The sequence below is a fragment of the Schistocerca gregaria genome, chromosome 1 (assembly GCF_023897955.1).
Source record: "Schistocerca gregaria isolate iqSchGreg1 chromosome 1, iqSchGreg1.2, whole genome shotgun sequence".
NCBI lineage: Eukaryota > Metazoa > Arthropoda > Insecta > Orthoptera > Acrididae > Schistocerca > Schistocerca gregaria.
This window is the reverse complement of record NC_064920.1, coordinates 945,270,488-945,292,103: the sequence shown is the minus strand read 5'-3', so window position 1 is coordinate 945,292,103 and position 21,616 is coordinate 945,270,488. Positions and strand designations below refer to the sequence as shown.

The 21,616-nt window shown below is 41.2% G+C and overlaps 1 long non-coding RNA gene and 1 pseudogene across 1 annotated transcript in view; one reads left to right on the top strand and one right to left on the bottom strand.

Moving 5' to 3' along the window:
- Positions 1-21,616, top strand: part of LOC126276017 (uncharacterized) — a 950,687-nt gene that overhangs the window by 312,185 nt on the left and 616,886 nt on the right. The window contains exon 2 of the long non-coding RNA XR_007550601.1: positions 15,835-15,888. This is a non-coding gene — a long non-coding RNA (uncharacterized LOC126276017). The remainder of the gene's footprint in view (positions 1-15,834; positions 15,889-21,616) is intronic.
- Positions 19,739-19,857, bottom strand: LOC126289819 (5S ribosomal RNA; annotated as a pseudogene).

The window sequence follows — 21,616 nt, the reverse complement described above, 5'->3', positions numbered from 1 at the left end:
TACGATTAGATTTCGATGTACTGTTACAAAAGGAATCGTTCAGCAGTAATTCGTATACTGAACTTTTCATTTTGTCGCACTGTTCACAAACGGACAGTTCATCTTGAAGCTTTCTTGTTTTTGTAGTTGTTGTTGTTCTTTGATCTTGAGTCCAAAGACAGGTTTTATGGAGCTAATTCACGCTATGCAACCTTTTCATCTCAGCATAACTACTGCAACCAACACACTTGATGCCTCAAGATTTCGTATCAACCGAACTCTTCTTTTAGTCAACTTGAGCCCTTAATTTATTTTCTCTGCAGTTCGGTTTATTTCCTCTTCATTAGTTATTTCTAACTCATTATCTACGACTCTTCGTTGCCCAGTACCCACACTGTCTTCAAATACAAACTGGCAGCATTATTGAAACCACATTTCTGCTGTAAAATTTCATTGGCTGTAATGGTAATGACTGTACAACTTCGCTCTATATTTCGTGTAGTAACGTTTTTCTCAGTTACTTCACTACTTCAGTAACTGCTTTTCGTAAGTATTTCGTCTTACAAGGGGACCGCGCTTACTTGTCATCACCGATTACGTTCACTAAATGCCATACGATCATTTCATTTCACGTCCACATTTGTAGAATAAGTAGGGCTTGGCCAGAAATGGATGTGATGAACGTGGGAGCTCCAGATGATCAAGAGCTCTTTTTTGATTTGTTAACCTAGTTTCCAGGTAGCGGTCGGTACAGAACGATAATAAGAGGGTCGTGGGTTCGTGATTCTAGGTGGGAACTTTATTTTCTTTGTCTATTTTTACGCTACTTATACTGAAAATGAAGTGAAATAGTGATGAATGTATTGTATTTGTTAATATGTTGATAAGAATTTAGGATTGCAAATAAATTTCCAAGAAGGAACTGTAAGCGTTCACGAGAACTTTGTGTATAATGCTAAATTCCTTTAATTTTTTACAGTTGATGATTTACCCGTGCTGGAGTGACATTCATGGTAAAAACAGGGGACCTTATTATTCGTAAGCAGTTGTCGAGGGCAGCTTGAAAGTCATAATGATGCTAACATAGGTACTGTAAGGATTAATTACAATATCTTATTGGAAAGCTATATGCAGAATCCTCATGGACGCTGTAAGTACAATCCGTTCTTGAAAATTATTAGTAATTCCAAAGTTTCTCCTGCCTTTTCTTTTCGTGCTTTTTTGTAAGATATTAGTAAATACAATATATTCAGTAGTATTTCGGCTTATTTTCGGTATAAGTAACGAAAAAATATTAAGTAAAAGAAAGTTTCCACGTAGGATCTCGATCCCACTCTCCGTTGATTACCGCTCTGTTCTCTTTTCACTGCACCAACCGCTCCTTGGCGACTGCTCTCACTTAAAAGACTTTATCACGCACGACGCGCGTCCAAAATCCTATTTCTTTTAAACGCTTGGCCATCTAGAGCTCCTACTTCTGTCACTTTCATTTCTGGACAAGTGCAGCACACACCAAAAAATTTGAACGAAATCGGCCTTGACGAGTAGGCGCGGTCCCCTTGATCGTATTTCACCGACGAGGCCTTTCATTGTTTCTCACCTTGTACTTAAATTTTCGCTCCACAAGGACGCTATCAGCCATATGGATGCGCTTAACTTTAGGGATGCTGCCAGACATCTGAGAAATTATTTGCTAATGCGTCAAACAAGTGATAGTCTAGGATCGCACGCATTTACCGAACTTTAAATATCTTGAGTATTCGTCTCTCTATACTGTCGGTAACTTTGACAACACTCTGTTCTATTCCACTGTTCAGAAGCTACGTAGGAGTACTTGAATACTTTCGATAATTGCCTTCCAGTTCGTAGTCTTTCCAGTTCGGGTAGTCTCTGACAAATTTCTCACGTTCACGAATCCATAGTAGCACCTCTCTCTTTAATGACTATTTAGTACTAGCCACGAAGAATCTTCACGTTACAAAAGTATTATTAAAAACACTGAAAATTTGATTCTAAGTATTGTATAAATCGAGCTGTCTGAGGCGCTGCAGTCATGGACTGTGTGGCGGATACTGGCGGAGGTTCGAGTCCTCCCTCGGGCATGGGTGTGTGTGTTTGTCCTTAGTATAATTTAGGTTAAGTAGTGTGTAAGCATAGGGACTAATGACCTTAGCAGTTAAGCCCCATAAGATTTCACACACATTTGAACATTTTTATTGTATAAATACGTGGGTTGGAACTTAAATAGTGGCAACTATTTATTCACAACCGATACACAAGAGTTACATGTTTGCACCTGTTACTGCCCTTCAAAGTAGTCACTAGCGTTGTGTAGAACCCGTCGCCAGCTATGCGGGAGGCGTAGTATACCGTTAGCAGAGCGTGTTCTGTTGATGGTGCGAATGGAGCGGTCTACTGCCCGTCGAATCTCTGGAATGGTTCTGAAGCGAATCCCACGAAGTGGTTCCTTCATCTTCGGAATCAAATCAAAGTCACAGGGACTTAATTCCGCGGAGTATGGTCGATGGTATAGTACTTCCAAGTCCCATCGACCGAATCACAACTTGCGCTGTATGCGCCAGCGCATTGTCATGCAAAATGATGGGTGGGTTGTGCAGAAAGTGCCGCCGCTTCTTTCGCAAAGCTGGTCGTAGGTGATGCTCCAAAAACGAACAGTTATACTGTGCATTGACGGCCTGCCGTGGAGGAACGTAATGCGTTAGGATAACACCATCACAGTCGTACACGAGAATCACCATAACTTTCACCATACTGGGGCTTCGTTGAAGGCTTTTGCCCAACGTGCCACTGTTGCCACTGTTCTGTACGGCAATGCCGATTCCCGCACGCCTCTTGAAGACCTTTATGACACTGTCGTACCGTATGACCTCTGGCACATTCAATCTAGATCCAACTCCGTTGTTCCTGTTTCGAAAACCTAGTGACACCGTTACGTTAGACTCACAAGTAAGTGTTTTTCCTTCGATTGTGCGCACGCCTGTGACGTGGGACGCGCGAGTTCATTGCTCGGAGGTAAGGTAGGTATGTCAACAATGTGTACTGTCAGCGACAATAGTAGATTCCATTGCATAGTGTCACCACAGCAGTGTTGCCACTATTTAAGTTCCAGCCTACGTATTATCTATTACTATTATTTTTTTCGCGGACATATTTCGTTTAAATTTTAAACTTTCGATCATCTTAAAAAAACGCTCTCAGCCTTTAGTAGAACAGAGCACACTCTGGCAATTTTTGTACTTTTACATATTGCTATTGTGGATAGTACTGCCATAAAGTATATACATATTTATATACATATATACATATTTTAACCTGCAACTCAAAGAGGCAAAGGATCGTGTTAAACTGAAAACGAACATGTACATTCAGCTAGGTTATGAATCATCGCAGATATTTTTCTCTGAGCGCTGTAATTGTTTGGCAATAATTTGTTCTTGGAAATCGCTGTACTTCTATCTAACGGAGTTCCTCTAGACACTGCGAATTTGTACGTTTCAGTTCAAATGGTTCTGAGCACTATGGGACTTAACAGCTGAGGTCATCAGTCCCCTAGAACTCAGAACTACTTAAACCTAACCAACCTAAGGACATCTCACACATCCATGCGCGAGGCAGGGTCGAACCTGCGACCGTAGCGGTCGCGCGGTTCCAGACTGAAGCGGCTAGAACCGCCACATCATCCGGCTACATTTCAATGAAATATATGAAGACGGCCTGCTGAGAAAGATAACAATTTTTAACTGTAAACTAACAGGGCAGATATATTGCACAAAGACTGCTAAATGATTGCACTGAGATTACTTGCTAATAAGTTCCGTTAGTTTGAGTATAACCAGAGAAGCTCTGAAAGCAAAAGTGAGTCATACTGTGCCTCGTCGTAGCACAGAGCGCATTACAAACAGCTGAGGGAATGTAAACGCAGCACAACTGTCGGATACGCCTAGCTGATTCGTCCCGCTGTCAGATATCTACATGTGGGGGGAAAAGGTGCCATCAGTCAGCCGAAGGTCGTGAACACTGGTTGATAACAGCTGGTAATGGGAAGAGTGAAGGGACCTGGTATGGGCATTTGACACCGTCCACAAAATTACTCTACTTAGTTACATGTCTCACAAATCATTTGAACGGTTCTTTTATCGAAATGATGTGAAACGAAACAGTTAACAACTATGTATACACAATTAACGTTAACATTAATGAGCATAATATTTTTAGACGCTATCAGTTTTTAAATAAACATTCATCCCTAGAGTTGAAGGCGCTATCCACGAGAATATATTTAGGTTAGATTTAAAGCTTGCCTTCCTGCCTGTTAGACATTTCATATTACTGTCCACTTTTTGTTGATGTGTATTGAAGTCCTTTCTCAGACACTGACAGCTTTAATAATGGGCAATAAATGTTGTTCTTTCGTCTAGTGTTGTAGGTATGGACATAACTATTCTTCTCAAATTTTGATGCATTGTTTACGTTGAATTTCATTAGCGGCTATATGTATTGTAATGAGGCAGTTAAAATCACTAACTCCTTGAGAAGGTACCTACATGACGACCACGGATGGATACCACATATTATTCTTAATGCTCGCTTTTGTGCAACCAATACTTTTTTTATAAATGGTGAGTTACTCCAGCAAATTATTCGGTTATACATTAGTGAGCGGAAATGTGCAAAATATGTCAGGAGGTTGATTCGTCTGTTTCCAAGATTAGCAGCTACACGAAGGGCAAAAATTGCTGAACGTAATTGTTTGAACAGTTCAGTAACATGCTTCCTCCAGTTCAAGTTTTCATCAATATGTACACCAAAACATTTAGAACATTCTACACTGTTTACTGACTCCTGGTCATCTACCAAATCAGTTCTCAGGATGACTATTTTTTTGTATGGATCTGAATATTTTGTTTTCTCAAAACTATCTCTTCTGTTGCTTTCTCCCTAATGGGATTCACTTGAATATTAATATAGTTCTGCTTGATCAATGTTAAGTGGAATGTCATTCACGTACAGAAGGAATAGGAGTGCACCAAAAATTGGACCTAGCGTGACTCCCTGTGTAACTAGACTGTGTGACTAGAATTGACTGTCATTACATCACTGCTCAAATTATTCAGCACATCTTTTTTAAATCTGTTTGTTATGTATGACTCAAACCATTTGTGTGTAAAGCGATCAATTCCTTAACACAAATGTTTTCTAAAATTAACAAGATTTACGCAGTAAACATCTGGTACAGATAACAAATAATATCAACTGTCAAAATTTTATTACTTAAGACTTACAATATTTTGTGAGTGAGTGTGCTCAGCTGAGCGATCGTTCTGGGATCGAAACTGTGATGTGCAAAGTAAATTGTTTCTACTTAAATGTGAGACTGCTATTGAGTACATTAATTTTCCGGATATTTTAGAAAAAGACATCAGTAAGAAAATTGGATGATAATTATTTAACTCTTTCGGGCCACCTTTCTTGTAAGGTAGTTTAACAGTTGCAAATTTTACTCTGTCTTCAAGAATTCCATGTGCTAGCGATGCATTACAAATACAGCTAAGGATACTACTTATTAACGTAGAACAACTTTCGAGAATTCTGTTTGAAGTTCCGTCAACAGCATATAAGTTTTTGTTTTTAGGAATTTTTATAAGTCTGTTAATTTCAGTGAAGGATGTTGGTGTTAGTTTTAGAGTTTTGTGGTAAGACGTTTTTAATATATAATCTTACTTCTTCAACTGAACATTTTATCTTGTTTTTTGCTGCTACATCTACAAAGTAATTGTAAAAAAATACTTGCAACTTTTCAATGATCAGTCACAACATTGTCATTTAGTTTAATCGTTTCATTATCTCTTACATTGTGTGGTTGTCCCGTCTCCCGTTTTACAATATATATAAATAAAAGTGTTCGTTTCTTCAAACTTGTATATCTTGTCCGATTGCTTTCAAATTTTGACAAAACGTTGCATTCTAATACAGGCGTGTTTTAGCTATCTATTTCTTTAAAATATTTTAATATATATATATATATATATATATATATATATATATATATATATATATAGAAAGGGAAAACACGTTATTGCCAAAATCTCAAAATGTACCTTTCTGATTTACTTCAGATTTTTACACATTACTGTAATAAACACTTAGGCACATATAGACCACATAATTTTTAATACAGGAAAGTTGTATTTATGGATTATTGTTTTGTGGTTAGAGCACTACTACAGAATCTGAATTTGCAATAACAGACAAGAGAGAGAGGGGGGGGGGGGATGATGGAGATGGACAGAGGGCTGGGAGGAAATGGACACAGAGAACGGGAAGGAGGAGATTGACAGAGAGAGGAGGCAGGAGGAGAAGATAAACAAAAAAGGGGGAGGGAGAGATGGACAGAGTCAGGAGGGAGAAGAAAATTCGGATGTACATCCAGTTCCCTTATATATTGGAAACGCATGCCTTCTCTTTTATTTCTTTTCAATTTAAGCAGACTGAGACACAGCTAATAGTGCCGGTTACAGCTAGGCTCTCAATGAGGTTTTAACCTTATCATCCTCATTATTAATATCAGTCAGAATGTGCTACTTTCTAGACATTGTAGTGACTATCCTTAAAATATTACAGCAGAATGCAAGCAGTGTTGGATTTTGACTTATTCTGGCCTTAATATAAGCTTTCCTTTTCCTTTTACATGAGATTTTAATTCCTTTAGGTATCCACAGCTTACTTGTATATTTTAATTATACTATTTATAAATATATGAAGGCGTCTTTTTCTGATCCACGCTTTTAAGGTACTCTTGGGTACATGCCTCCACTTTTCGGTATATTAATGACATTTCATTTACCTATGTTTTACGGAAAAGACATCGATTACGAAGAATAGTTCTAATCAAAAGAACACACGCGAAATTATAACTTGATTGCTTCCGCACAGATACTTACCTTGTATGACAATATTTGAAAAAAAAAAATTCTTAACGAATTAAATAATTCACTATAGTTTGTAAAAGTTTTGAATATGTAACTGAAACTGTATGAAATTTGATTGCGGTATAATAAATTACAGTCATCAGCCCGTAAGTGAACAAAAACTGACAATTATTAACTACGGCATTGAAATTGCAATTACGTAAATAGTTACACTTGTGTAGGTAAAGACATCGGCAAACGTGCGTGCGCAGGTTGAAATGGAAAAGCCACAAATGCTAAAATGCATTTACGTTACTTACAAGGTGACAATGATTGAACTATGTGAAATAAAATCGTCATAACTTCTGAACGGTTTACGTACGGCGTTCAAACGGCGCGGTTGACGGCGGAGCATGATGGGAGTTAGAATGTGCTGTATGTTTTGGTTTAGCGAAGAAACCCACTTTCATTTGGATGGCTTCGTCAATAAGCAAAATTGGCGCATTTGGGGGACTGAGAATCCGCACTTCGCGATCGAGAAATTTCTTCACCCTCAATGAGTGACTGTGTTGTGTGCAGTGTCCAGTCACGGAAAAATCAGTGCGATATTCTTGATGGCATGGTGATTATCGAAAGGTACGTGAAGGTTTTGGAAGAGGATTTCATCCCCACTATACAAAGTGACCCTGATTTGTGGTTCATGCAAGACGGAGCTCGACGTCATCGAAGCAGGAGAGTGTTTGATGTCCTGGAGGAGCACATTGTTGGCCCAGACACTTCGGTGGGTCATGCAAAATATCGCTACTCGTTTGCGCCAAATCATCGTCAATGAGGCATCCACATGGAACTTGTCATAACCTTAATCCGAATATTTGTAGTAACGTTTACATGTTGAAGCCGGCCGCTGTGGCCGAGCGATTCTAGGCGCTTCAGTCCGGAACCGCGCTGCTGCTACGGTCGCAGGTTCGAATCCTGCCTCGGGCGTGGATGTGTGTGATGTCCTTACGTTAGTTAGGCTTAAGTAGTTCTAAGTCTATGGGACTGATGAACTCAGTTGTTAAGTCCCAACTTTTAGTAGCTCGGAACTCCTCTTCTAACACATTAATTACAAATTCTTCTTGCATACTGTGTACTATGACCAGACATATGCTCGCTCATCCATTTCCATGCCTTGCCAAACCTAAAACACCATTTCCACTATAGACATTCCATTACGCCCTTGAGTACCGTCACATTGTGTCAGTACTTCGACACCGACAACTTGCATCTCTCTCTACCTGTTTCATGCGCGCGCTGGTGGACAACGATATTGCTGCCATACTCGAAGCATATTCTTTGGATTTTATGCAATACAAATTCCCCTGACCTTGCCATCGCTTCTGCCACAAAGTCTTACAATATCATTTGCAGTTAGTTCTTCGTAAATAGAATATAGTTTTTTAAGTAGTAACTATTTTCAAAACTAACAAAGTACGTATATAAGCAAGGAATTACATCAACATTTCAGAATTAACTAATTGGTAATTATGAGTCACTGTGTTGCAGGCTAATGAGTTCCACGCACGATATTACATTTCAATAATCTTTGTGTGTTTCGGTTTCGTTAGATGTTCGATGCTCAGCTGACGTTACATCTTCCTTTCCCGTTCAGGAGGTACGTCTAGCTACAGTCTTCACAGACAAACTGCAGAATCTTATTAAATCGGACTGGCAGTCCGTACTGCTCTCACAATCTCAACCTTTCTAAAAATACTTTACGCTGGTCATGATGGGTGTCTGCGTCTATTATATGTAGTTTTTTTCTGCGAACGCTCCAAATACTCTCCTGGAAATGGAAAAAGAACACATTGACACCGGTGTGTCAGACCCACCATACTTGCTCCGGACACTGCGAGAGGGCTGTACAAGCAATGATCACACGCACGGCACAGCGGACACACCAGGAACCGCGGAGTTGGCCATCGAATGGCGCTAGCTGCGCAGCATTTGTGCACCGCCGCCGTCAGTGTCAGCCAGTTTGCCGTGGCATACGGAGCTCCATCGCAGTCTTTAACACTGGTAGCATGCCGCGACAGCGTGGACGTGAACCGTATGTGAAGTTGACGGACTTTGAGCGAGGGCGTATAGTGGGCATGCGGGAGGCCGGGTGGACGTACCGCCGAATTGCTCAATACGTGGGGCGTGAGGTCTCCACAGTACATCGATGTTGTCGCCAGTGGTCGGCGGAAGGTGCACGTGCCCGTCGACCTGGGACCGGACCGCAGCGACGCACGGATGCACGCCAAGACCGTAGGATCCTACGCAGTGCCGTAGGGGGCCGCACCGCCACTTCCCAGCAAATTAGGGACACTGTTGCTCCTGGGGTATCGGCGAGGTCCATTCGCAACCGTCTCCATGAAGCTGGGCTACGGTCCCGCACACCGTTAGGCCGTCTTCCGCTCACGCCCCAACATCGTGCAGCCCGCCTCCAGTGGTGTCGCGACAGGCGTGAATGGAGGGACGAATGGAGACGTGTCGTCTTCAGCGATGAGAGTCGCTTCTGCCTTGGTGCCAATGATGGTCGTATGCGTGTTTGGCGCCGTGCAGGTGAGCGCCACAATCAGGACTGCATACGACCGAGGCACACAGGGCCAACACCCGCCATCATGGTGTGGGGAGCGATCTCCTACACTGGCCGTACACCTCTGGTGATCGTCGAGGGGACACTGAATAGTGCACGGTACATCCAAACCGTCATCGAACCCATCGTTCTACCATTCCTAGACCGGCAAGGGAACTTGCTGTTCCAACAGGACAATGCATGTCCGCATTTATTCCGTGCCACCCAACGTGCTCTAGAAGGTGTAAGTCAACTACCTTGGCCAGCAAGATCTCTGGATCTGTCCCCCATTGAGCATGTTTGGGAATGGATGAAGCGTCGTCTCACGAGGTCTGCACGTCCAGCACGAACGCTGGTCCAACTGAGGCGCCAGGTGGAAATGGCGTGGCAAGCCGTTCCACAGGACTACATCCACCATCTCTACGATCGTCTCCATGGGAGAATAGCAGCCTGCATTGCTGCGAAAGGTGGACATACATTGTACTAGTGCCGACATTGTGCATGCTCTGTTGCCTGTGTCTATGTGCCTGTGGTTCTGTCAGTACGATCATGTGATGTATCTGACCCCAGGAATGTGTCAATAAAGTTTCCCCTTCCTGGGACAATGAATTCACGGTGTTCTTATTTCAATTTCCACGAGTGTAGTTACAAACGACTCTGGATGTTAACCGTTACTCCAGTACATTCTAAAAACTGATAGTTCGATTGATATCATTACTGAGAACCAGCTACTGGTTTTCATTTATCTTTATGGCATCAGGTCATTCAGTAGAAGACTCCGTTTGTTGCCACATGGCTTCGTTATATTCAACATGAAAATAATCTGCTCTTGCACTGCATGCATTGCAGAGTATTCCCTAGTAATCCCTGTCGATCTTAAACGTGACATAATATTTGGATGTGGTCTATTGGGAACTGTAACTTTATAACACGGTGACTGACGAAAACTAAACATCGAAAAATTCACCTCTTCTGTCGATTATGACAATGCGAATTCTCAAATTACTGGATAAGGTTTTCTCTCCACTTGTAAGCAGCAAGTAACAGTGTAACGAAATGCAAGAGAGCCTGCAGAGGATATACGCTTCTTTCAGAGATTGTCAGATGTAACATATTGCGCATAAATTAGAGACCCATTATGTTTTGATTAAATCTTGTCAAATATTCACTGAAACAGTGTATCCATTATGATGATCTAGGAGTGCGAGTGTGAAGCGATTTAAATTTGAAGTACAAACTAGTCTTAGATAAGGATCTTAGGTGAGGCAAATGCGAGATTGGGTTTCATTGGAATAATTCACAGGAAATGTAATTCATCCGCTAATGAGGTACTGTAGACTCTCGTTCGACCGATACTTGTCTACTGTTCTTCACTCTGGGATCTTAACCAAGTGAGATTGATAGAAAAAAAGAATATAACAAGAACATCACGAAAGGGGGCATGTAATGTGCCACTCGAAGGACCTTCTAGGACGCTATGTGAAATGGCTTGCGAAGTATCTATATAATGCAGAGTAGACATAGCACAAGAGACCATTTGCAAATCGTGAACGAAATTGTAAAATGATGCAATGATTATAATTCACACCTTTGTCTGTAGAAGTAAGAAGGTTAACTCATTTTAACCAAATCTGTACATTCTTTGAGAGATTAGATGTTGGTTCAAGTAACGATATTCGAGAATATATATGTCGTTGTTACAACTTCTGTTAGACTTCACCGGGGTACTGAGAAATTAAGAATGGAAAGCGGAATCAAACAAGATTTTTTCGTATTCCCAAACTTAGTCGTAGCAGCCGTAGAGTAAGTTACAAAATATGTAAACTGTGACAACGAAGAAGTAATACGGGGTAATGGAACATATGTAGGGTGCTTCACAATTTCTGTTGCAGGAGTCTAGTATTTGTAGATGTTACTTAACAGATAAAGTTTTCGTAAGTGATTCATGTCCAGAAATGTGGAAAATGTACCTTTTAAATGTAAAATACGTTTGAAGATCAAATCACTTTCTAACCTCCCTCTTCATCGTACGCACACAGCGGAGACAATGAGCTGTAACCGGTGTGATCTGCTGTTCGCTGCACAAGGCTTATCTGCGACGCATGCTTTTATCCTCATGGTCGACAACCCTCCTTGTTGCGTACATATCAGTTTCACGCAGCTGTTGTCATAGTTGGACGAAATAATTTGTGCTGTGCTGAATCGATCCAGAAAACGTTCTCGAGGCATGTGTCGTACAGCTCTAACATTACGTCCGGCTTCACCGACAATTATCAACATCTCTTTGCCATCCTTTACTATCTTGGTCGTCCTTACTGCTCAGTGGTGGACTAAGAGGTGAACGGAACGCTGAAGTAGTGATGTAAACAGAGGCATATTACGTTAGGGGACTGATGACGAGACCCTCTTCTCAGTATGTGCGCGTACCGATTGTAAAGAAATCCGATTTTCAAAATTATTTTGTATCCAAACGCTCTATTTCCGAAAACAGATTCCTTATGAAAAAACTTTACCTTCGAAGTTCCCTCTAAACCAGCTAGAAGCTCTAGTAAAGATACAAAACCACACTGTATAAAGCACCTTCGTTCTTCTAATGCCTTAGTACTGTTTTCCTTTAGTGCAGATAAACTTCAATATATCAAGTTTAAAAGCAGGGCCCATAATCAGTTTGAATAAGACTAAAATATGACAATTATGATGGTCCATCGAACAGAAAACTATACACTTTATATCAATGAACACGTAGAAACACTTCATAAATTTTGCACTAAGGACATATGGGTACAGCGGCTCCATAAACAAGAAAAGAAAGAAAAAGAAAACTATATATGAAAGTACTATCTCTTCCCAAAAGAACAGATACTAGTGATGACCATGCAGCTTCTCCACAATGAAATCATAATTAAATAGACACCCTAGCTGCAACCTGGCTTTGATATACATCATTCGGGACATGTTGAAAATGTGTGCCCCGACCGGGACTCAAAACCGGGATCTCCTGCTTACGTGGCAGACGCTCTATCCATCTGAGCTACCAAGGGCACATGCCCCAATGATGTATATCATCACCTGTTTGCAGCTAGGGTGTCGATTTAATTATAATTTCAGAAAGAAAACTGAGCTTTTAAATTACATAGAGTTTTATAATTGATGATTTCCACGTACCAGAAACATATGATTGCAGTAGATATCTATTGCCAATTTGGACTGTCAGTAATGAGACGTAGATATTGTAGAGGCAGGAAATTTTTAATCAGCGCACACTCCGTTGCAGAGTGAAAATTCATTCTGGAAACAACGCCCTAAGCTATGACCAGTTTTGTTACCGCAATATACTGTCTTCCAAGAGTGTTAGTCGCGCAAGCTATGCTTGGGAACTTTGGTCACTTTTGGGAAGTTTTGAAGAGTAGGAGATGAGATACTGGTGACAGTAAAGCTTGGAGGGCGCATCATGAGTTGTGCTTGGATAGCTCACGGCAGAGCATTTACCCTCGAAAGGTAAAGGTCCTAGGTTCGACCCCCGGCCGGGAACACAGTGTTAGTCTGCCAGGAAGTTACAAAACTGCGCACAGGCTGAAAATTCATTCTGGCTTTTAACAACCAATTCTCAGTTTCTGGCGAAGACTCGCAAATAAATTTTTTCTGGCATTAATACTATGGCTTTTGAACGATTCTGAGACGTGCGGTAAACTTTGACTGGATGACATTGCCGAAACTCGCAATTACTTACAGGGCTGGAAGTCATTTACTAGGCTAGCGCGTGGTAAAGGTCCAGTACTTCACTTAGAGGGGTATCTTCATTGCACACGTGATTGTCATCGGTTCATTTCTTCTTTTCCTATTTTGTCTGCGAACTAACATTTTCTGTACACATCAGACAAAACTAGAAACAATGGAAAAGGATGTGTTCATATTTTTTAATTCAGTAACAGCAATTTAACGTATAATTTTGACTTACTACAACAATACCAGAATTTCTACCGTCACCCAAAACTCAAGAGCTACTCTCAGCCATGATCTAAAGTTTTGACAGTATGTAACTTTAAGAACTATTGATTTACGTTTTGTCGCTGAGTGTATGATTAAGGCCTTAAACAGGATGAAAAGTGAAATGCATGATGTTATGTTCTCGAGTTGACTTATTCCCTAACCTGGGCAAGGAACAATTTGATGAACTGAAGATGCCAGGTCAAAGATTTTCCTTTCAGTTCCTAGAAGAGTATTTTAAATAGCAGGCAGGAAGGGTGCGCTTCTTTTTCTTTCGTTTTACTGTGACGAAGTGGCCGAACAGCAGGCGTCGGCGATGTCATAAAGGGGAAGGTGTCAGACTCCGCCGCCCACTGCCTACTTCGTTTGCCGTTCCAATTACTCAGGGGCGGCGGTATAGCTAGGGGCCATGGTCAGTAAACAACGTCGACCACCTCTCACTTCTGTGCATTTAGACCGACCCTTAACAAGAAGTCTCTGTATATGAAATAAGGAAATTCCACAAATGGGAATTGTTTAAACGACAAAACAGCGTGAGGAAGATGAGGTGTAGAATATTCTTTTACGTCCGAGGTATCTGCGAGCAAGAAGCTGTGTAATTCATATCATCTGTTGAGTTATGGACACACAGAAATTTTATTGTTTGTGGAGGTGATATTTGCTTTATAGCGACAAATTCCTGAAGTATTATAATCGTTAAGCAGGAAAACAATACAGTTCAAACATTTCTTAAAGTAATAACCATTGTATTATAAATTCTTGCGACCTACAGTCGAAATGGGAGGAAGACATTTATTTCTTTAATTGTACGTAAAAGTAACAAAAATGAAGAGTTGCTACCCGAAATGCCGTGACAAAATACTAATATGTAACGCATCTGGAAAACTTATTGATGGAGTTAAGTACGATGTATTTTTACAACCCAGTCGAGTGTGCAAATCTACTACATATTTCATCAACGATAAGCGTCTGAAATGTGTTACAATATAAATATATTTATTTGGAAAGTAAAAGTAATAATGATGTAAAATGTTCCAGAAATATTCTTCTACGTTTTATATGTATGTGTTCGTCACACAATCGTTGCTACTACCATAAGTTCAGTGAGATAGGGTATAACCTGTTTTATTCCAAAATCGTACAGGCATTGCGCCTACTCTCTTAGCCACTTTAAGATCTACAAGAGCATCTCCGCGCGCAAAAGCATTTTAATATTATTCTTCAACCCTCGAAATAAGCGTAAGTCTTTTGATGCGAGGCCGGAAATGTATGCACATGGCCACATTTCTACGAGAAGTGGTTCTTTTCCGTCGAAAAAATTTATACACAACAGCATATTAAATCGCACTTAGTTCTTAGTTTTAGTCATCCATCGGCCTTTCTACTAGTCTGATGCTGTCCTTCATGTTTTACTATCTTTTGCTAATCTATGCCTAATACGGCACCAACTATGAGCTATTTTGCGTATCTTTGTCTGCCTCTACTATTTTTATCCTCTACTACTTCTTCCGGCAGAGAGTTAACTATTCCTGTACGTTGTAGCAGTTATTCCACTAGCCTACCTCTTCTTGTGGTAAGGGTGTTCCATAGATTTCTTTCCTCAGTTATTCTGTTTACCACCTCTTTATTTCGTACTTTGTTTGTCCAACAATTTTTGATGTTCTTCGATAGTACAACATTTCAGACTTCCAGTTTTCCCTGCTTCGGATGTTGAATCGTTTTATGTTGACCATCGTGCTATAGGAAGAATAATGAGGTGAGGTGATTTGCCAGCAGTCTGCAGTTTTTTAAGTGAATTAGTTATTGCTTGGCAACCACTTTTTCTGGTTTTTGCCTCAAGTACTCTCCAGTACTCATATGTAGTTCAAAATGGCTCTGAGCACTATGAAACTTAACGCGCGACTGCTGCGGTCGCAGGTTCGAGTCCTGCCTCGGGCATGGATGTGTGTGATGTCCTTAGGTTAGTTAGGCTTAAGTAGTTCTAAGTTCTAGGGGACTGATGACCACAGCAGTTAAGTTCCATAGTGCTCAGAGCCATTTGAACCATTTGAACTATGAAACTTAATTTCTGAGGTCATCAGTCCCCTAGAACTTAGAACTACTTAAGCCTAACTAACCTAAGGACATCACACACATCCATGCCCGAGGCAGGATTCGAACCTGCGACCGTAGCGGGCGCGCGGTTCCAGACTGTAGCGCCTATAACCGCTCGGCCACCCCGGCCGGCACTCATATCTAGTCATTTTCGGTTTCCTTGTATTAAAGTTTAATTCTATGACGCAATAGACACGCGTCATTGCCTGTGAAGTCGACTTTACTGTCTACCTTTATATTTTTCAGGATGTGTCTCATTGTGTGGGTGCTAAAATACAGTGCAGCCTTTTGGCGATTTAAGTAAGTAAAATCAAAATATTTAGTCATAGAATTACTACAAGTAGAGAAGGAGGAACAGTGAAATCTCACTACATTCTCTCGTCTGCTATACTCCAAATATTTTCAGTGTATGAAGCAGTAGTGGTTATCAATTAAAGTACGTTGTTTATTGCTAGCAACCAGTGATTTATCCGTTTTTTCGATCAGATTCCACTGCCAAATTTTTGGTCTGAATAGCTTCATACAGTATTAATCAGCAACATAGCACGCAGATTTTTACTTACACACACTGCAGTAAAATAACGTTTGCCTAGCGACGTGTAGATTGACAGCATTTACGTCTGTACGATAAACGGGGACAAGACCAGTGACACCGAATATATTTTCAGATTTCTGTTAAAATTTTGCTTCGAGTTCATATAAGTTGAAAATGTACACAAAAACTATTACTCTAGGCATCCCGCAACTCCCGCTGCAACTGCTAGCTTCAAGTGTATATAAAAAAGAAGTTCCTTTACAAAGTGACTTGCAGTAGCTATCACACAGATTCTACGTAATCACATTTTCAGTAGCTAATGTCACAGATTTAAATAGATCTTGATCAAAAAATCATTGGGTGCAAGCAAGGGTACGTGGACAGTATCGTCTGGTATGAGTGTGATCTATCACTCTTTGATTCCTATTTGGTGAAATACTAACTTATAGTTGATCATATGAACTCTGACAATTGTTTCATCAGCTTAGAACGGCAACTCCAATAGAGCTACGCACAGTACGAAAACTTTTATTTATTTTGGTATGAGTGTGATCTATAACTCTTTGATTCCTATTTGGTGAAATACTAACTTATAGTTGATCATATGAACTCTGACAATTGTTTCATCAGCTTAGAACGGCAATTCCAATAGAGCTACGCACAGTACGAAAACTTTTGTTTATATGATTCTAAAATGTCATGGTTTCCTAGAGGGGCTAAGGCCAATCAGGGTGCGTGAAAGCCATACAGAGAACTTGGCCTTTGATCCCTGGTGCTTCCATTTTTTTTTTTTTTTTTTTTTTTTTTTTTTTTTTTTTTTTAGTGACAAACCTGATTTACTCGGCCTCATGAGACAGGTACTGTTCCACATCCTACGTTTCGACTGAATGGAGTATCTCATGTCACTGTTTCTTCTTTCTTTCTTTCTGGTTCAAAACCTGAGATTGGGTGTGAGTCGCTCTTTATGTCTTCGCTGAGACTTTATATAAGTTGCTCTTTATGTCATCACGTATATATTTAGCGTATTCAAAGTGCTGAACGTTTCTGGACAGCTGCAGAACCATTCGTGAACTAGGTCCTGACCAACAAAATCGTAACGAAAATGAAGCCTTTGATAGAGTTTTCGGTGACACGACAGTACGGCAACAGCATGTTGTTATGGCGAAGCCTTGTAGAAAAATGGTCTACTTACTTGTTTAAGTTGGGCTCACGGCGAATGCTGCGCTACATCACTACACAAATGAATTATAAAATTGTAGTTACTACGGATTGAAATGCGAAACAAAGAATTACAAGATACAGAATACAAGTCAGTAGCTGCTTTGAGAAAGCAGGCTACATAAACTTGATGAAGGTGTACACATCTTCCGCCGAGTGAAGATGGACGAACACCGGAAACGTGCAAAGGCGTAAATAAAAGGCGTATGAAAAGCGCCTGGTTGCTATATTTCGTAAAGTAATTTCATCCATATTTACGTAGCTCAACCACCAGTACCATAGAAAAGTTAAGTATCCTAAACATCTAGAACTGTATTAGCAATTGAAGTGGCTAAACCCCTACGACACTTTCCGGGCAACAAAATGACCGATTCCGTCCACCAAATTCTCTAGGAGACATCCTCCCTGCATATAATATGATATAACATCTTACAGCAGCGATAGCCTCGTTCTACATAACTTCTACGGAACGGGAGCTCATAATGGCTTCGGAGCAGTTTCCTGTCTCTCTCCGTGGGCCGTGATCGCTACGTTCTGGCTTGCGTGAGAGGAGAAGGAGGAGATTAGTGTTTAACGTCCCGTCGACAATGAGGTCATTAGAGGTGGAGCGCAAGCTCGGGTGAGGGAAGGATGGGGAAGGAAATCGGCCGTGCCCTTTCAAAGGAACCATCCCGGCATTTGCCTGAAGCGATTTAGGGAAATCACGGAAAACCTAAATCAGGATGGCCGGAGGCGGGATTGAACCGTCGTCCTCCTGAATGCGAGTCCAGTGTACTAACCACTGTGCGTGAGAGTCGAATGCGTTATGACTTACGCCTTGCCATCACGATTGGAGTTATGCCTCTTTATCAGGACTGTCCCCAAGAAACTTGACCTTCTCAGCACATGGATTCTGGATCTTACATACTTCATCACAATCCGTTTGAAATAGATCTCTAAAATATGCAAGAACTTCATGAAATGTTCCTCAGAGCTTCTTACCTTTCTGTCTGAGTAGTCCTTTCCTGGTGCAAAATATTTGTTTTGTTTGTTTGCTTGACTTTGGATCAGTAATATTTAAAGAATGCACGGTCAGAGCTAGCTGTGTAGTACACGTCTACCACGTAATCCTATTTCCCGAGACCAGGAAGGATGCCTCACCTTTTAATTTGGTTATCACGTAATCTCTTGGGAAACCGCTTATGTTTGCTTTATGAGTGCTACTGAGTGATACTCTCTGCTTTTCTTTGATTTTTGGAGCTCGCTCAGGCTGTCTCCGCTGGATACGTGTAATCACTCTGATGGAAAGTTTCCACTGTTTCATCCGTGTTTGACTTCTTCTACATTTACTAGGTTAGCACATCTGACCGATTGTACACAGAAGGTAATGCACAATATGTATAAAAAGCTATCCAATCGTTTTACTTTCTAGGTACCAGTTGTCTGTAGTGCATACTACTTTTCGTTTACATGGTAAATTTTCCTGCTTTCTGCTCCTATTTGATTTTTTATTGTAGAGAGAGGCAGATGAAACGATAGAAATCCAAGGCGTTGATCGGTATTGACTCATTGACTGGGCTCTACCAATTTTAACCAGAGAATGACGTCTTATTCAGCATGCCCAAGAAGTCAATAAATAAGAATATATCTTAGTACACACAACATTTCAACAAACGTTAGCTTCGCATATCGCTTCTCCATCTTTAGTCGCAGACGCACTAAACATAGTGTTGTCTGCTAGTTACACTCGGCAGGGACCAGAAATCAGCCAAAACTGGTCAGTATCATTCAGCTTCTATCGATTTAAATACCCCCTGTCGGCAATCTCATCGTTAGTCGTCTTAGAGTGCGCGTATTGTACGTAATCTTTTTCTCTGTGCTCCTTCTCTTACAACTTGCAGTTTTGTCGAGTTTTTAGAACTTGCGGTTCATCTCGTCCTGATTTCATAGAGTTTTGGAGCATAGCGCCGTAATAGCTGTTCAAAACGTCTGCTTTGCCCCTAGCTCCGTGGGGAATTCATATCACTCTCGATGGAAATAGAACTTAGTGGGAAACATTTACTCCTCAAGAGCTTCTCTTGTCTCCTGAAAACTTTTTTCCAGTTTCTATAAGTACATTATAACGCAAAGTCCCTTTTGTAGCATTTTCCTCACATACCTAGGAGAGTCCTCTTGATTTCTATCTGTATCACATCTTGAACTGAACTGAAATCCGCCTGAACAGGCCTTCGAAGGCACAACGAGTACCGACTGACCTCTGCGTCATCCTCAGCCGTAGGTGTCATTGAATGCGGATATGGAGGGGCATGTGGTCAGTACACCACTCTCCCATCCGTTGTCAGTTTTCATGACTTAAGCCTCTACTTCTCAGTCAAGTAGCTTCTCAACTGACCTCACAAGGGCTAAACACACTCCGCTTGCCAACAGCGCTAGGCATACCTGGACGGTCATCCATCCAAGTACTAGCCAAACCCAACAGCGCTTATCTTAGGTGATCAGACGGGAACAAGTTTTATCACTGCGGCAAGGCCGTTGGCATGATGTTTTAAAACATGATTAATTTATGTCGCTGATATGCGCTAAATTGGTTCGATCGTATACTGTACCTGTATCTCCTTGCCTGTTTGTATTTGTTTCATCATTACCCATACACCTGCATGATTCCTGCCGTTTATTATAACTACTTGTACTCCTCTTTTTTTCTCATTTCCGCATCCAAATTAAGTAGCAAATTTACAACACAATGCTGCTACATAATGAGCCGTTCACAACGTATTAATTGTATATCGAACAGAACTTTAGCTTCAGTGGCACAATATTTTTACGTAGACAGTAACTGCTATTCTGGAGTTAATTAAAACTTATTCAAATATTCCAAGAATGAATTTCTAATTTCGTTTGATTTTAAAGGGAGGATGTTAGTTGCTAGAAAACAAGCCGCATTGGTAACTGGCTGTTGTTTTCTGTGCCTGTCAGCTATTTGTGGTCAATGCTACCTGCGTCATACAGTGCTAATGACTGCAGTCATCATGGTGTATTGGCAGATACAGGCGTGTCCGACTACTGTAATAACTTAGTTTTAATACTAGCCGACTGAACGTAGTATTGGTTTAAGCGGTCTTTGAACGTCACCGTCTACAGTCTGTACGTGCCATGGTGTCTTTGCGGCGGTACCCTGAACGGACTTTTATCTACTTTTGAGTTCCCAGATGCGAGAATCATTTTCAGACTCTTAGGGAAGTCCTTTTAAAAGAGATTGTTTTCCTGATCCTTTCTTTACGATTTGCAGATCTAAAGTTGCTGTTGAAATCGCCGCTGTAACGTATGTGGTTCAAATCCAATTGTACACTCCGTAGGTTTGATGTAGAAGTTGTACACTACTGGCTATTAGAATTGCTACACCACGAATATGACGTGTTACAGACGCGAAATTTAACCGACTGGAAGAAGATGCTTTGATATGCAAATGATTAGCTTTTCAGAGTATTCACACAAGGTTGGCGCCGGTGGCGACACCTACAACATGCTGACATGAGGAAAGTTTCCAACCGATTTCTTATATACAAACAGCAGTTGACCGGCGTTGCCTGGTGAAACGATGTTGTGATGCCTCGTTTAAGGGGGAGAAATACGTACCATCACGTTTCCGTCTTTGACAAAGGTCGGTTTGTAGCATATCGCGATTGCGGTTTATCGTATCGCGACATTGCTGCTCGCGTTGGTCGAGATCCAATGACTGTTAGCTGAATATGGAATCGATGGATTCAGGAGGGTAATTAGGAAAGCCGTGCTGGATCCCAACGGCCTCGTATCACTAACAGTCGAGATGACAGGCATATTATCCGCATGGCTGTAACGGATCGTGCAGCCACGTCTCGATTCATGAGTCAACAGATGGGGACGTTTGAAAGACGACAACCATCTTCACGAACAGTTCGACGACGTTTGCAGCAGCATGGACTATCAGCTCGGAGACCATGGCTGTGGTTTGCTCTTCACGCTGCTGCACAGACAGGATCGCCTGCGATGGTACTGAACGACGAAGCTGGGTGCACGAATGGCAAAACGTCATTTTTCCGAATGAATCCAGCTTCTGTTTACAGCATCGTGATCGTCGCATCCGTGTTCGGCGACATCGCGGTGAACGCACATTGGAAGCGTGTATTCGCCATCGCCATACTGGCGTATCACCCGGTATGATGGTATGGGGTGTCATTGGTTACACGTCTAGGTCACCTCTTGTTAGCATTGACGGCAGTTTGAACAGTGGACGTTACATTTCAGATATGTTACGAC